Genomic DNA, 17,640 nt, shown 5'->3' with positions numbered 1-17,640 from the left:
TTTAGATAACTTCCCCTGAAGGCTGTGATGATCCTGTTGGATCTATCGGCAGTTTTAACACCATGAGCCGTCCTACTTGACCGCCTTGTTGAGATTGGAATCTGAAGCTCAGCTATAACCCTCTTATGTTCCTTTCTCTCCGATAGGGAACAGTCAATTGCCCTGGGGAATTTTGTATCTAAGCCTTTCATATTGCCGTGCAGCGTCTCTCAGGGTTTGTCACTGAACCCTACTCTCTTTAATATTTATGTGCCCCCACCGACCAGGCTAAGTGTTAAATTTGGCTTTTTATCTGTTGCATATGCGGATGACACCCAAATTGTGGTGTCAATCTCTGGTAATTTAGCGAAACTGCACACCACTTTAACAGCTGTATAGGAGCAGTGGTTGAGTGAATGAACAAGAACGGTCTTAAGCTCAATTCTGATAAAACCAAGGTTCTTCTGTTTGGCAGGGACACCACCTTCTGGGACCAATCGTGGTGGCCTGGGATTTGGACCTCCCTCCTACTCTGATACCCTCAGTGAGGAATCTGGGGTGATTTTCTATTCCAGCCTCTCTTTTAATGCCCAAATCAACAAACTTACCTCATCTTGTTTTTTCTTACTGTGAACCTTAAGAAAGGTTCTCCCCTTTTTAGGTCTCGCCTGAGCCAGCGCTTTAGCGCTGCTCTGGCGAGAGCTATAGAAAACGGGGATTTGGAAGTGCAAACGAGTGCTTTTCAGGCCCCCAACTACAGTGCATGTGCGCCGGGCGCGCGCACCATTTGGCAGCCTGTGTGTACATTTCGCAGGCACTTTGATGTTCTCAGTGAGCCGCGCGGCCACTGCGAACTTCAAAGCGCCCACAAAATGATTACTTTCACTTTAACGTTCGCACCTACTTGGCAGACTGGTTCTCTGTTGCTCTTTCCTCCTCTGCTCTCTCTCCTCAGAGTCCGTCCCTCCCCCTGTTGCAGCAGCTGGCATTACACGGGGAGGGTGGCTCTTCGTGCCTACCAAAAAACAAGCATTGGCATAGCCAATAGGTCTCGCTTTTGGGACCTTATAAGTATTTAGTTATGCAACTGTTGCATAGTTAAACACTTATAAGGTCCCAAAAGCGAGACCTATTGGCTATGCCAATGCTTGTTACCTTATGAATTACAGAAGTCCGTGGTTACAGCACTGGTCTTGTCCAGGCTTGACTATTGTAATGTCTTATATTTAGGCATTCATCAATGAGCATTAAAGAAACTTCAAACTGTAGAATGTAGCAGCCCAGCTCCGTAGCAGGGTCCCCAAGTTTGAGTCAGTTTCAAAGGTTTTGGTGGAGCTTCATTGGCTCCCTGTTAAAAACAGAATCACTTTCAAGGCACTCTGGGGCATATTTACAAGGAGCTATTGCCGCCGCAGCATCAATGTTTTGATGCTGCAGTATCTTTTTTTGACACCATATTTACAAAGTGATGCTAGAGGGCTTTAGCGACACTTTTCCACGCCAGGTCAGCTAGCAGCGGTTTTTGCTAATGATATGCAAGGTAGGTGTTCCCCCAGAAAAAGCATAGCAAAAGTGACAGAGCCGTATGTACAGCGATTTTGGGAAACAACACTACTTTTTAAAACCAGGCGCAGAGTCCCAAGCAGCAGTTTTTTACCGCTACAGAAAAGTAGGTGTTAAAATGACGCATGGGCACTGTTATAAAAACAGAACATACCAAAATCACTCCAGCAAGCTCAACTATGCCATGGACCTACCACTCTTGCAGCTCAGAGCACCAAGAAGACCACCACAGAGGCAGTGCAGGAGAAGGGAGTTAACATACAGCCAGAGGATTACCTTTATTGATCTCAGGGAGGAGGAGGCCATTGCCCATTACAGACTCAGGAAGGCTTCCATTGTCTGGCTCCTGCACCAGAAAGCACCAAGGCTGCAGCCAACATTGCAGCGCTGCACCAGCATACTTGCACAGGCCAAGCTGTCCTGCACATGCTGGCGTCTGGAACTTTCCAACCCACCGCAGCCAGAGTTGCAGGAGTATCCCAGGCATCCTTCTCAAGGTTCTTCCACTCTGTCCTGGATGCCATCCTAAGCTCACACCGCAACCCTTCTACTTCCCCAACACTCCAACACAGCACACCAACAACAGGAGAACATTTCTGCCATTGTAGGATTACCACATGTGTTGGGACTATGCACTGCACGCATGTGCAACTTGTGCCTCCAGTGGCAAGATCACACCTCTTCCACAATAGTAAGCACACTTATTCGATGAACGTGCAGGCAATCATGGACCACCTGGGCCTCTTTATAAATGTCCTTGCAAAGTACCCTGGCAGTGCTCATGACTCCTTCATCTTCTGGCATTCCACCATCAATGATCACTTTCAGAATGGGACCTATGGGACTGGCCTTCTGGCTGGTAAGCACTTCTCAAGCACATGACAGACCACATGCCAGTCAATTATGTAGGAATACCTTGAGATATCAGTCTTGGGTTGAATGAGACAGTGCATACATAGTTGATGTGGGCCTGGAAACTTGGGGCATACTATATAGCATATACACAACACAATCCTACAAGTCACACATGTCGAGACGGCCTACGCCACTGTGGTCCACCTGTACAAGTCGATAGTGCTGATGGAGTTTCACTTTTTATGATGCTCTGGTGGAGCAGCTCCCCAAATCATATCAATGTGGCAATGCAAAGTCTGTCTTCATGACATTGCATTGAGTGAATGTTGTGACACGTAACTTAAGTGTCACTTAGGAATTGCACAGCGATATACACATCGGTAAACACATATTCCGTGTTTTTTCAAGTTAATCCAGTTTATTTCAAGGTTTCGTTGGATTTCAACATCACGTCAAAGCCAAAAAAAGTTTCCTTGCTTCATGCATCTTAAAACTCTGAGATTGCCCACCCGGGCCTATTCACAGTTAAGTGCTGAAACTTCATAATTCAAACGTGTACTTTTACCCAATGCATTTCGGTCTCTGCGACCTTCTTCAGGGGTATCTGTGATGTTAAGAAATATACAAATCGGGGGGAGGAGCCAAGATGGCGACCGGGACGGCAGCGTAGGCTCCCGGCTCCGTGAACCTCCGCATCCCGCACAGATATCCTGCATGAGATCCTTAGCCTGCGCTATATGCCCGTGTTGGTGAACGAGAGCGGCAACCGATCGTGTGACTCCGAAGTTTCTGGCGGCGGTATCGCCGGAGAAATGTCCATTCGAAGTTTGCGGCCTGTGCAACCCTGGAACCGGGACCTCGAGTGGATAACATGGCCGGGCGGCAGTTCAACAACAGCGGCCTTTGTTGACTGGGTGGAGTCGGACTAACCGGAGCGGTGCGAATATCGGCCTACATTTCGCCGTGGTCGTTCCCACCACTAAGCGTAGCGGAACGAGTGCATGCCCGAGGTGGCTAATCCAAGATTCCCCGGTGATTGCCTCAGCCTTCGCCGGTGAGCTGCCCGGCCGCCGCCCGTAATTCGCCCTGATTCTTGCGGCCTGCTCCCGGATTTTCGCGGGCGCAGGTCCGTGGTGGGGATGACTGTTGCCCGTGACCACACACCGGATATATTTTTTGCCTGCCCCCGAAATCCTGATTCCAGTGATATGGAACCTGAGGCGCTTGTCCCTGAGTCCTGGTCCCAAGCTGGGTTGGACCTACCCGGCGGCCATCTTGACAGGACGAAGTCTACCATCCTGTACACTGGGTCGCAGCACGATTGGAAGTGTGCGACTATGAGGAGCGTAGCGGAGCGAGCGCCGAGAGCTGTGCTGGGGTATGGTGATCTTCTCGAGGCTCTCGGTGCCCTTCATTCCACCTTGGTTCACGGCGCCTGGGTATTGGGGAGTAAGCTTGATGGGGTGGCATCAGCGTCGGAACAGTTGCTGCCTGCCTGTCCCCAGGTACACGGGGACTTCCTACACTGCACACAGGAGGACAGTGTCGTGGCCGCCCCTGTGGATAGTGACCAGCTGGAAACTCCGGACAGTATACTAACGTGTGATCGGCTGGCTGTGGGTCTGGTCTGTTCCGGAGGTCTTGGACCTGAGTGGGGGGTGGTGGCCTTGTCCCGTGCGCGGCCTCCGGCGACCCAGGCGATATTCAAGCAACGGTCGCCTGCTCTGGCTGATTTCACCTTCTTGGACCTTGTGTGCAGTGCAGATCCTGGGGCAGCACTGGGAACGACGACTCTCCATACTGCTGACTGTGTTGGTATTCAGAGACTTCCACCCTATCTGTGTGTGTCGCTTCCTGTTCTTTTTTGGACGCTCTTCTTCTTTGTAACATTGGACATGGCACTGGGTCGATGGGTATGCATGGGTAGATTCGCAAAGAGTGGCCAAGGATAAGGCTGATCCTTCAGAGGTGGTCGTCTAGTAGGCGGGCGGGCTCAGGGGTTGCGTGCTCTCACGGCATAACTGTTAGTGTAATAGGCGCATAATGCTCCCCATTCTTCTTTGACATGGTCGATTCTGTGTTGCTTACTGTTTGCTTTGGGGGAAAACATATTGTGCGGGAGGGAGAAGCCGGGGGCATGTTTTGAAGGCCCTCCTCCAGTTTATTAATATTCTCTCTACCCCCCCGTCTGGTGGGGTTTCTTTTCTTACTCCTCTTTCTCTGTTTCTTCTATATTTCAGGTCTGGTTCCGGGGCGACAGGCACACTGCTGGGGGGGGGGGGCCGTACTCATCTGCAGAGGTGCAGGGTGGGGGGTTGGGGGAGGGGATCCTTTAGTCTTTAACCCCTTTTTTTTCCATGGCCTCCTTTTTCTTTTCTTATTCTTCTTTGTCTTTCTTTTCTGGGATCAGCATGGTAGAACTCCTTCGTTGTTAATCGCTGCGTTTTCATGTGTGCCACAATTTCCATGGTGTTTTCTGGGTTTTAGGGCAGGGGACTGCAGGCGCAAATGGCCGTGATATTCCTCCACATCCTGAACTTCCTGTTTTAGCGCCATTGACTAGATAAATTGCTGTTTATTGTTGACGTTTATTATTCTGCCTGCCATTTCTTGCTGCTGGGAAACTGTTTGGCACCTGATCCTTCCATCCTCCCTTATTATAAAATGAAAACCTTTTGCATCCTGGTCTCATACTTGGGCTGTTCAGTGGCCGAGAGTATACTAGCATGGAGATTCTGCTCCCCGAGGTGCTGCCTGTGATAAATATTGATTTCTGTTACTCTGACTGCTTAGCGGCCGGCCCAGGGGGTTGTAGGCCCATACTTGTTATTGGTTGAATTGTCAATAAAGGTTTTTCAAAAACAAAAAAAAAAAAAAGAAATATACAAATCAATATATGTTTCAACTAACAGTTCATTCACAAATTAAATCTACAACGGAAAATGTCATCCCTTCTCACGTGTATTCCTTCCAATAATGTAAACATAGTGTGCTTAAGGCTATTGAACCCAATATTCACTGTCCCATCCTATAATTTAAAACTCCCTCCTTCCCAAGTTGTCATGACACCTAACTCCATGCGCCCTGCCAGTAAACATTGCGCTAGAAACCCTTTAAAATTAAAAACGAATGTGTTTCGCGTAAATACTGCCTCAACTCACCGACAAGTATGTTGACGTGTCTCCGACTTCAACTGCAACTCAATTTGAAACGAATTCCTGTGCAAACCTGTTTATGACTTCCTGATCTTTAAATCCACATGACCTTGCTTGTCTCTCTCCAACAGGCTTACATTGCATGGCATCCATCAGGTTTCTTATAAGGCGTGACTACTCTCCTGTGAGGGTCTCAAAGCTCTGAGTTGGGGAGGGTGGATCTGGGGTTCAGTAAAAGAGCCAGGTCTTGAGGTCTTCCTGACTTGTGCAGCGATGGTGATTGTCTGAGGTGCAGAGGCAGGGAGTTATAGCTCTTCGCAGCGAGGCAGGAAAAGGATCTTCTTCCAGCCATGGTCGGGCAGATCCGTGGGGTGGTGGCCAGGGCTAGTTGGGTGGAGCGGAGATGTCTGGTTGGAGTGTAGAAGGAGTGGCAATGGTTGAGATATGCAAGTCCAGCATTGTGGAGGACTTTGTAGGTATGTGTGAGGAGCCTGAAGGTAATTCTTTTGTTGATAGGTAGCCAGTGAAGGTTTCTCAGGTGGCCGGTGATGTGGCTACGGTGTTAGATGTTCAGGACAAGCCTGGCAGAGGAGTTCTGGATGTTCTGCAGTTTCTTTTGGAGTGTCTAGGTGGTGCCAGTGTAGAATGCATTGCTGTAGTCGAGTCTGCTGCTGACGGGAGCATGGGTGACCTCTTTGATGGACTTGGTGGGGATCCACTTAAAGATCTTATGAAGCTGGTGGAGCGTGTGTAGGCAGGAGATCGAGATTGGTGGTTCATTGAGAGAGAGGAGTCCAGGATGATGCTGAGGATTCGTGCATGGTCAATGGGTGTGGAAGAGGGGTATCTGAGAACTGCAGGCCACCAGGAGTCATGCCAGGTATAGGGAGTGGAGTGGACTTTGGTCTTGTCTGAGTTAAGCTTGAGACCGCTGTCCTTCATCCAGGTGGCGACGCCCTGCATCCTGTTGTGGAAGTTGCTCTTGGCAGCTATGGGTTCATCTGAGAGAGAGAGAATCAGCTGGATGTTGTCAGCTTAAGAGACGATGTTGAGCCTGTGGCTTCTCTCGATGGCTGCCAGTGGGGCCATGTAGATGTTGCAGAGGGTGGAGCTCAGGAAGGATCCCTCAGGCACTCTGCAGCTTATCTCTGTGGGTGGGGTGGGTGGGTCTTGGGTTTGAATCTTTCGTAGATCTCCGTGATCTTGTGGTGGAAAAAGGTGACGAGGTTGTCGCAGAGGTCTTGAGAGGGGGAAATGTCTGCTGTCTCTGTGCTGGGTTTGGCGAATTCTTTGACCACGGCAAAGAGTTATTTGCTGTTGTGTGCATTGGCATTGATTTGTTCCTGGATGGCCGCTTTTATTTGTTGTTCTGATGAGAAGGTGGTGTGCGGGGATGGCGTGGTCTGCCATGATCTTGCTGTTTCTACATCTTTTTTTTAGCCGTCTGCAGGTGCGCCTGGACTCTTGAAGGGCAGGGAGACCCATCTGGCTTTCTTGAAGTGCTGCTTGCCTGAGGCTTTCCTGAGGGGAGCCAGTGTGTTGACACAGTTGGAGATCCAGCGGTGGAGGTTGCGTACTGAGGTGTTGGCATCCGTGGATGTAGGTGGTGGGGTTTTGCTGAGGGAGATGGTGAGCTGTTCTTCAGTGTCGTTGTTCAAGCTTCTGCAAGGATCACGGTGGGTGTGGTGGCATAGGGTGGGTTTGGTGAAGGAGAAGTGGACGCAGTGGTGGTCAGTCCAGTGTGGCTCAGAGGTGTGGCTGACAGAGATGTTGTTGCTTGTGGAGAAGATGGGGTTGAGCGTGTGTCCTGCTGAGTGGACTGGCGTTGTGACTAGTTATTTAAGTCCAATGGTGATGAGGTTCTCCAGTAGGGATGAGTTTTTGTGGTCGTAGAGGTTGCCTGGGTGGAAATTGAAGTCGCCGAGGAGGATGCAGGCCATTGAGGCAAGAGCGTGGTGAGCAATGAAGTTGTCTAAGGCTGTGCTGAAGGGGGGGAGGGGTCCAGGAGGTCTGTAGACTAGGGTTCTGTGGAGGGTGGTGATTGTGTTGGTCTTGACCTGGAAGTGGAGGTGCTCTACGTCAGGTGAGTGGTTGTCGAAACTGGTTGGTAGGCGTAGGGTGTTTTTGTGTACGATGGCAATGCCTCCTCCTGGTCGGTTGATGTGGTCCTTGTGGATGATTTTGCATCATAGGTATGCAGTAAGGTAAGCCACAGCAAAGAGTGGCATTCCTACACCCTATGTTAAGGTTGTGTACCACGGGCCTTGCGGTGCCCTTTCCAATGCTACACCAATGAAGAGCTCAAACATTTCTACACATCCTATGTTCAGGGACCCTGGGACTGTGTGCAAATAGTATGCCTCCAAAGGGAAGGTGAAATGAGGATACATAATTACATGTTTCTTCATCATGTCCAATTACTATGTGTCCTGCATATTGCAGGACACATAGAAGGAGGGAATTGCATAGATTGTATGTTTTTGGTGTTGGAATGTGTCCCTTTAAGTATGACATCATGTGAGGACTCTAAGGTAACACATGTGCACCATGGTGCAAGGGGGGTAATGGCACTGATAACTTCCATGTGATGGTGCATATGCGTCAAACCATGGATGTGCTGTATGTTCGGAAAAAGACACATTCTACCCTTTCACTTTGGACGCAGGTCAGTATAGCCATATTCCACCCCTTTACTTTGGATGCAGGTCAGCATAGCCATATTACATCAATTGCCGCCCAATGGCAATAACTGTTAAATGAGGCCCTGTATGTGTATTCAATAGTGTCAAAGACCCTTATAAATGTAACACTTTATAAAATGATGCGACCAAACACCCTGTTGAAACAAGGCAATCTCAGTCTCTACTCTGTGTATCCACATGTAAATCCCATGGTCATGAGGCATGAGATGTATCCCAGACCTGTGAAACTGAGACATATTGTCATATAGGAACCTCACAAGATAATGTCTACCATGCTCCATTTAAGGGTGGGCATGCGCAGTTCTCGCAAGATATACCTCCGATGTCAGCGAGGAAGAGGAGGGCAGCCCGGGGACGCCGCAGTACAGGTAAGTGTGCTTTTATTTCTTTTTACATTAAGTTTTACATTTTTTTTTAGGGGGGCTGGAGGCGGGTGGCGGAGCGGAGAGGAGTTCCATGGAGTTTGTTCCCAACTCTGTGGACCTCCGTGTAGTCTCGCTCCGCCCACCCTTAGCTCCATTATATAACACATTATATACACACATCGTATCCTATGTGCGCACCGTTTTGTACCACACAAACCACTCTGTCATTCCTCCAAGCTGCAGACTGTGCAGCAAAGTGCAGCCTCATGCACAAACTACATCTCCCATGACAGCCAACAACACAGTTATCTTGGGAATAATGTGCCTGTCTTGGAGCAATGCTGCACAGGTTCTACCAGTGCAGCCACAAAACCCTGGCCACTGAATCATGTGGAAAATATAGCCTATACTGTCCACAAGCAGTGTGGCACTATAGCATAGTTAGTCTACCACTTTCACTGATCAGCACACGATTAACACATATCTCAAACCCCTTGTGTACTGTCACCATAGAGGGCATTGTGCACTATCGTGTGCACATTGTCGTGTCCAACATTGATATTTGCTCAATATCCTTCCCATAACAGTACACATTGAAAAACATTTACTCAAGCACTCAATGCCAAATATGTGTAACTGAAGTACGCCACATCACCTGCTCCAGTTACATCCTGTAAAATCAGACAGGTATTAGTTCAGATATGCCAATAGTAGCCAATAAAAGACACAATAGATGAATGTGAGACATGCATCTACTCAATGGCAAATTTACTTTCCTTATCGGTGACAAATAATCACCTGCATGACATTGGCACTCACCAGTATGAGAAATAGTAAGTGGTATTACAGATGACAGCATGCCAGTACGTGTAGCACAGTGACAGTCATTTCCAATCCCTACTTGTGTGTATGCCACACAATGTCATAGCACGTCTTTTACAGTAAGCAAGGTGTATGAGTCAATCAGGATACAACAGAATGCACATGAATGTTGGGCCATCCCCTGCCATGACTCTTAATTAATTGTAAACCTCCTGTCTTGGCAGTGGACCACGGATACGCTCTGTGGCTGTGGGTCATGACTCCTCTGAAAAACCCACAAAGTAAGCCCAGCATAGCTTCAATCATGCCCTAAGCAGCACCCGGTCCATCATTGAGCAGACATTTGGAGTTTTAATATCTCACTTCAGGAGCCTTGACATATCTGGGCGGCGATTGCTATCCTCGCCACCTATGGTGTGCAAAATAATATTGGTGAGCTGTATATTTCACAACATATGTGTAAGGATAAATGTGCCATGGGCTGATGACAATGGGGAGCAGGAACTGCCAGATGATGAGAAGGAGGAAGATAAGGAGCCTCATTGAACTGTACCATCAGTTGTTGCAACACGGCAGAGGGACCACATCATCAACAATTTCTGTACAGAAGCATGAGTTATGTACATGATATTACACAATGATGACGGATCTAACTTTGTTAATCTATATGTAAATAAATAGATGAGCACTACCACTGTGTCTGGATTTTTATTCCATTGTCGCAGCAACCGCCTAAACATCCACATTTGACCTGCTACTAATTGACACACAGAAAATGTATGTAGCTTTGTGTAACAAACAGCATGGAACATCATCTGGTACAAATGAAATAGAGTGCATACCAACTATCTATAGCAAATAGTCCACCATTTCCAGCCACAATCAACATGGTGTGGTAGCGTAGATAGTGTGCAATGACTGTGTGTATGTCTCTGCTGTTGAAAGCTATTTGTATTGCCTAATACTTATGGACGATAGTAAAGGCCACTCATAGTATAATGACTGTGAAGTGTTCCACATAGTATGTGCATGGGAACACAGTCCCAAAACTACTGTCTACATATGCTACATCAATAACTGTATCCAAGTGTAAAATACATTAGGTGATCTCATATCACACATACAAATGCTACATACTATACTTTGCCATTGCAACTGTGTTGCATGTGAACACCCACTTCAATGAACAAGCAACACCGCCTTGATGCAGAGTGTAGTTATGGTGTGATTTACGCAGCCTTACTGTCAACAATATGTACGAAGTCACGCCAAGGTATGCATGGTGATCTTTCATAGCATCATCAGCATAAGTCAGGATCATGTGGCCCACAAATGATGACACTTTAATTTCTCTTGGGGTATGGCCCTTGGATATAAATGGCAAATATTCAATAAAATGGTGCCATCCACACATCTCCTTCCAGATGGGTGCAGCCAATCGCTGCACACACCCAAATTTCGCCACAGCCTGATGCCTCCACTTTGGGGCAAGGCGTTGTTTGGCAGTAGGCTGCGCTGTCGTAGATGTGGGTGCACTGACCCCATGACAGTGATTGTCACATCCCTGGGGGAAGCTATTACAATGTCAATGGGTGCTATGACTTATTTGGCAAACAGGGCACCTCTGGTAAGGTGTGCTCGTATACTACCAAAGTGTTTGGGTACTATGCGTAATATGATCCCTGACCAGTATGAACTCACACATATGTTCACTGTCAACACACATAGTAAACACATGCAAAAACAAGTCAACTCCACTATTCACACCCAACACTGCAATCCCTGTCCATGATTACATGCATTGCACATCCCAATACACCCAAAAACACTCTTTTGCCCTATTGCGTAACAAAAAAGAACTGAAACGTGACGCATCCACCCAGGAAGTGAAGTAATGGTTAAAGGGACGTGATGTAATCGATCCTGCATGCTGCAAACCAGGAACTGTGAAGTTACTTTCATTTTGACTTTAAGCCAGAGTTTTACTATCTGAGCTTGGGAGTGATTGTGTTTTGGCTGTGCTGGAGAGTGTTTTGGTGTGTTTGGAGCTGGTTTGTCGTGTCTGCTATCCCTGTTGTATCCCTTAAGTTCTTTTTGTGCTTTATTGTTATTAGACCTGGCACCTTGGCGTGGGTCTCCCTTCCATTTTTTGCTGTTGCCTCGTGTGTTTGCTGGTGTTAGATGCTTTGGGCACTGTGCCACTGCTGTCCAGTGCCATAGTGCAAGTGCTCCCTATTGTAAATTGATGTATGGATTAGTGCTTCCATGATTGGCTGATTTGGTTTACTTGTCAGACCCTAGTAAAGTGCACCAGGAGTGCCCAGGGCTTGTAAATCCAAATGCTGCTGGTGGCCATTGCAGAGCCTGTGTACAGTCTGGTACTGCCATGCTGACTGGGCAAGTGCACCCACTTGCCAGTCCCTAAACCTTCCCTTTTCTTCATATCAGACACCCCTATGGTAGGCCCACGGGCAGGGTGCATTGTAAGTATAAGGTAGAACAAGCCCTGGTGTGTGTGGCATGTCCTAATAGTGAATTACAGCCATTTTCGTTTTTCACTATTGCAAAGCTACCTGTTCCCCATAGGCCAGAATGGGCAGTTTGATTATTACATTTTATAATCCTAACTGACTCAGGGAACATGGTGGAAATTCGAGTTTAGTATGCCTGAACTCAGAATAATAAAATACATCTTTTAGTGAAGTTGGTTTTAACATTCTGTGTTTGAAAATACCACTTTTAGAAAGAAGGTATTTTCCTGTCTAACCATTCAAACCTGCCTTTGCTAGGCTGTGTATTCCTTGTCTGGAGTTTGAGTGACAGGGGCTGGGGAAATTCCAGGAGACAGGGTGAGTCAGCACAGGGCTGAATAGAGAGATCTGCATCTAGATGGGTGGGAGGAGTTGCACCTGGGACCTCAATAGGGCTGTGCCTTCCCTCCACAATGCTGGCTCCACCTCCTGTGGTACGTCTGATGTCTCTGCCCTGCACTCTGAAAGTAAAGAAGGAGTCTTGTCAACAAAGTGCTCCAGGACTGACCAGATCTGGTTTGGACTAGGCAAAGGCCTCTCTGCCTTCAGAGAACAAAGAGAAACTGGGTATAAATATTGGGACCCAAACCCAAGAATATTAGATCACTTTGGGAAACAAGAAGAAACCCTTGCTGAGGAGTGGAACCAGAAGAAACTGAGGAGAGACTATCCCTAAGCTGAAGTGCTGCTTGGGGGATTGGCCTGCAGTGGTTGCCTGACTGCCAAAGAAAGGAGAAAGGACTTTGTGTGCACTTTATTCAACTTGTGAAGGATCTCCAAGGGCTTGGAAAAGAGCTTGCCTCCTGCTGAAGTCTCAGGGTCAACAGACTTCATCCACCAGCTCCCCAAGAGTTCTTTGGAAGTGCCTGCTGCTCTGCGAGGCTTTCTGAGGAACTGCGTGTCGCAAGGAGCTGGAAGCGTGACTCACGAGCAAGAAGCGTGTCGCCGCACTGCCGCTGTCGCTTCACAACGAGAAAGTGCCTCGCATCGCCGGAGAAGAGGATCGACGTCACATCAGACACCGCCACATCACCGGGAAGCGTGTCGCAGGGCCTGTGGCGGCTCGCATATTTGTCGAAGCAACTTGCATCACCGGAGAAGAGGATCGACGTCGCATCAGACACCACCGAATCACCGGGAAGCATGTTGCAGGGCCTGTTGCGGCTCGCATCGTTGTCAAAGCAACTCGCATCGCCAGAGAAGAGGATCGACGTCGCATCAGACGCCGCCGCATCACCGGGAAGCGTTTCACAGGGCCTGTCACGGATGGCATCGTTGTCGAAGCAACTCGCATCGCCGTAGAAGAGGATCGACGTCGCATCAGACTCCGCCGCATCACCGGGAAGCGTATTACAGGGCCTGTCGCGGCTCGCATCGTGTTCCACCAAGAAGACGCCATCTTTGTTTCTTTGCACCAGATCTTCAACACATCACCAACCTTGCAACACTTTCGTTGTCTTGCTTTACGCATCTTAAGGTACATTGAACTGTGAGTGTCGCATTTACCATCTTAAGAGAACTAAGCTAATTCTACCATTTTAAAGTACAGTATTGTGGATTTTTGTCGTTTGTGGTCTTGTGATAAGTCTATATAAAGAATACTTATTTTTGATATAAAATTTGTGTGGTGTCCATCTGTAGTGTTGTCACTTGATTACTGTATGTGTTCACAAATGCTTTACACACTGCCTCTGAGATAAGCCTGTCTGCTCGTGCCAAGCTACCAAGGGGGTGAGCAGGGGTTATTTTAGGAGTGTACCCCCTTACCCTGACTAGACGCAAGGATCCCTATTTGTCACAGGTACCTACCTATGCCAACTAGAGACCCCCAAATCTAACAATTGTTGTATGCTGTTGTGTATTGTCCTGTGTGATGTCGGGTGTTCGTAACTTGGGGTATATTTGTTATAGGGATATTAGTGTGTTTTTGGAGGGTTCTGTTGTGTTTGGGCATTATTATTTGAGTGGGATCATGCCTGGGAAGAGTCGGTCTTGCCCCATGACTGCTTAGAAGTTTGGAGCTTCCGGTGGCTGGCCACACAATACTTGCCTGCCATGGTAGTCAGTGGGGGACGTGTCCTCTAGGTCTACTCCGTGAATGTATGCAAACAACGAAGGGAGAGTATACGCCTCCAAGTGCTGAGTCTGTTTGGAGTGGAACGCAACGTCCATAAACTGAGGCATCTCTGAGCCAATGTGGTTGGCAGGGCGGCTGACTCACTGAACTATATTGTCATCGACGTTGGTGGAGCAATTGGTAAATACACATAATTTATGTGCTTTCCTATGTGTCTCATGTACCCATGGATGATATATGGTAACATTAGGTATGGCTCATATTACTTTTAGCTCAAAATAGCCATGCCCCCATGCAAAAGAGGGAAATGCCAAGGCAGTAGCACAGCGGTACAAAAGGGGGTGGTGATGGACGGAGCATCAGAACCAATCAAACACTCACACCCAGTCAACAGATCCGGGTTTGATCCATCACCGTTCTTTGGCCCACTCTGCCACCCCAGTTCAGACATGGCCATATGCAAATCAGTCTGACCCTGTGCCTCATGGGAACAGTCCAGTCCAAGCCTGGCTGAAGACGGTTGAAATGCCAGAAACCGGTCCTAGGAAGCTTGTTTCCGGTCCAGGGAAGGCATGGCTTGGCAGTTCCGGCTGGACTGTTCCCATGAGGCACAGGGTCAGACTGATTTGCATATGGCCATGTCTGAACTGGGGTGGCAGAGTGGGCTAAAGAACGGTGATGGATCAAACCCAGATCTGTTGACTGGGTGTGAGTGTTTGATTGGTTCTGATGCTCCGTCCATCACCACCCCCTTTTGTAAGGCAGTAGCACAGGCACAATCTTTGCACCAGTGCTATCTGTATCACTGAGAAGGCCACACAAGTGTTAGTTTCCCTGTAGGTGATACAAATGAGCCCCAGTGAAGCATTGAGCTGATGCACATGCCCCTAGCCCATCCAGACAACTCATATGATGACATACCAGGTAGTGCAGATCAGCTCCAAAGTTTCTTCTTTCAGAAAAAGCATTTGTCAGGTACAGTTGTGATGGGCCATTACAGAACACAGATTACACATAAAGTGGCTTATTTACAAGCCTCTTTTACTGCTGGGATGTCACTTCTTATTTGATCAAAATTGATGCATCAGCTGCGCAAGGGCCTTATAAATAAGCCCCATAGTGATGTACGGATGATCCACCTTGGCATACCTCCCCTCGGGGGCTCAGGCATTAATGAGGCCTGCCATTGCTTAAACTGCTTAGCTAACCTGTGAATGTGGCGAACACATATCACTGGTCTTGAACAGCATTTCCTATGGCTTCTTGATATCCACTACGACAATGCTGTGCTGTGCACTGGCTTGTCTGACTCCATTTCTCTGAATGCATGGCAAATCCTGCAGGCTTCCTTTGCATGGACTCATGGAGTTGTTTTTGAGGCCAGAGCCACTGGACCTGTCCTTACATATGAGACTCCCATTGAGCATGCCTCTTGTATGAGAGACAAATGTTAGCCCACTCACATGGTACTATATTCAAGTCTGAACATAACACCTCTCAACCAACCCCGTACGTGTTATTGTTCAATTTTGCTTCTAAAAACACAGGGAAACGTGGAACCTGTCATAACAATATCAGTGCTCTGCGTAACCTACAGGTACATAACTCACCTAACTTAAGGAACAAGCATGCATGATGTGTGAGGTACGTAGCATGCTCATTTCCTGGTGTCCAAATTTAAGATGGCCTTGGAACCCAGAGATAGGGTCCTGGAACCATATTTTTTTCTACTGTCCCGATCTATATCAATTCTGGTCTGATGTTTTTATGAGGATTAATCAATGTCTAGTTTTATCAGTCCACATTATTCCTGCTATTAAATTAGCTCTTTTCGGGTGTTCAATAGAGGCCCAACATTTGTCTAAATAACAACAATATTTCTGTTCAATAGCTATTGCAGTGGCCAGGTTTCTAATTTTACAAAATTGGAAGTCTAATAAGATACCGTTGATTCAGCAATGGCAAGAAAAGATGGTTAAGACATATATATGGGAGGAAGCATATGCCAAGCGGATAGGGTCTCTTAGAGGATTTGTAGCAATCTGGTCAGGGTTTTTCAACAATGCTTTTTAAAAGGTTCATATTCATTCACATCCTCAATGTGTCATGAAAGTAGATTATTATCTATTTGGTATTTGATCATTTGCATTTTATTTCAGAGTATAAATAACTTGCTGCTATTGATATATTGCCTGACTTTGTACTTTTAACACTTTATTTCTATAGCATTAGCACTTTATTGATGTATTCATGAGCAGATGGTTACATTGATTATATGTTGTGACGCTTCGTATGTCATAGATATTTCGGGTGTAACAATTTTAGCACTGTATTCATATTGTATCAGCACGTTTCTGATGGATTTTTCGATCCGGCAACGATAGCATCTTAGTCCGACTGCACTAGCACTTTATCATTATAATTATTAACTGATTACTAGTTTGGACATAAGCTGCTGAGTCTTCTTTTTCTATCTCCTGATGCACTTTTAGCTTTTTATGCCATTGCTCTATTGTTTTTACTTATGTATTCAGGAATTGATTGTTTCATTGATCAAAGCTGTATTATGCAATTGAGTTGTTTCTCTTTTTTTTTTTTTGCAACCCACTCATTAAAAAATTATATATAAAAAAAAGATGGCCTTGGTATTGAATAGCTCGCTGAGCATGGTATGTGAGTTTTGTAGGGCAATCATCAAAGTCAGCTACCATTGTGAAATATACATACAGGTCTACATCATTATTTAGTGTGTGGGAGTTAGCATGTGTGCTCAGGTAATGTTATATACATGCATTTGTCCTTGCTAGCAGTGTTTGGAAACATGTGTGTGTAGGTGTTTTACCTGTGGACAGGGATCTCTCAGGTTGGCCATGTCTTCACATTGTCTATCTAGAGACATTGTTGACCAGTGCACGTGGCAATCAAGATGGAAATGGTACTCAGTACAACACGTGTTCACATACGATTTCTCTGTGTGGATCATCATGCAACATACTTTGGAGGGATGTTGTGGTCAATACATTTGGCCAAATTGTAGTTTTTTGGACTCACACACTCATGGCTGCCCCGTACCCACTAACACCAGCAGCGTTTACTTGTCAGCCAAATGTTGTTTGCTTGATAGTATCATTGGGTAGACCTGCCACTTGTAGTGTGACTTCATTTACCTTTAACATTGACTTCATGACACTAGTTGAACTTCATGCTTGCCACCTTCGGTAACCACTCGCTGGTCATCATACACATAGAGATCACCAAATATGTTTCTCTCTCACTGCCTTGCATTGTCCCTGACTCCAAACAACACATGTCCCTTTGGCAAGAAGGTGGTGTCTTTGCCTCACAGAATGCACAATGGTCAACTTGGTCATTACTCCAACAGGCAAAACTAAGTACACTTATTTACATGTGCAAATGTTGACGTGGCTCACAGGTAAAGTTCATTGGACAACAACCCCAATAGTTGTCTTAAGCAAGTGGATGTCCAGACAGGGTCCATGTGGGAAACATTTAATAATATGTGGAGGAGAGGAGTGCTTCAGTGAGGAGGATGAGCACAATGTGATTAGGAAGGATAGGCCACATTGACAG

This window comes from Triturus cristatus, chromosome 4_1 (genome assembly GCF_964204655.1).
Source record: "Triturus cristatus chromosome 4_1, aTriCri1.1, whole genome shotgun sequence".
NCBI classification, from domain to species: domain Eukaryota; kingdom Metazoa; phylum Chordata; class Amphibia; order Caudata; family Salamandridae; genus Triturus; species Triturus cristatus.
Note: the sequence above shows the minus strand (reverse complement) of the source record.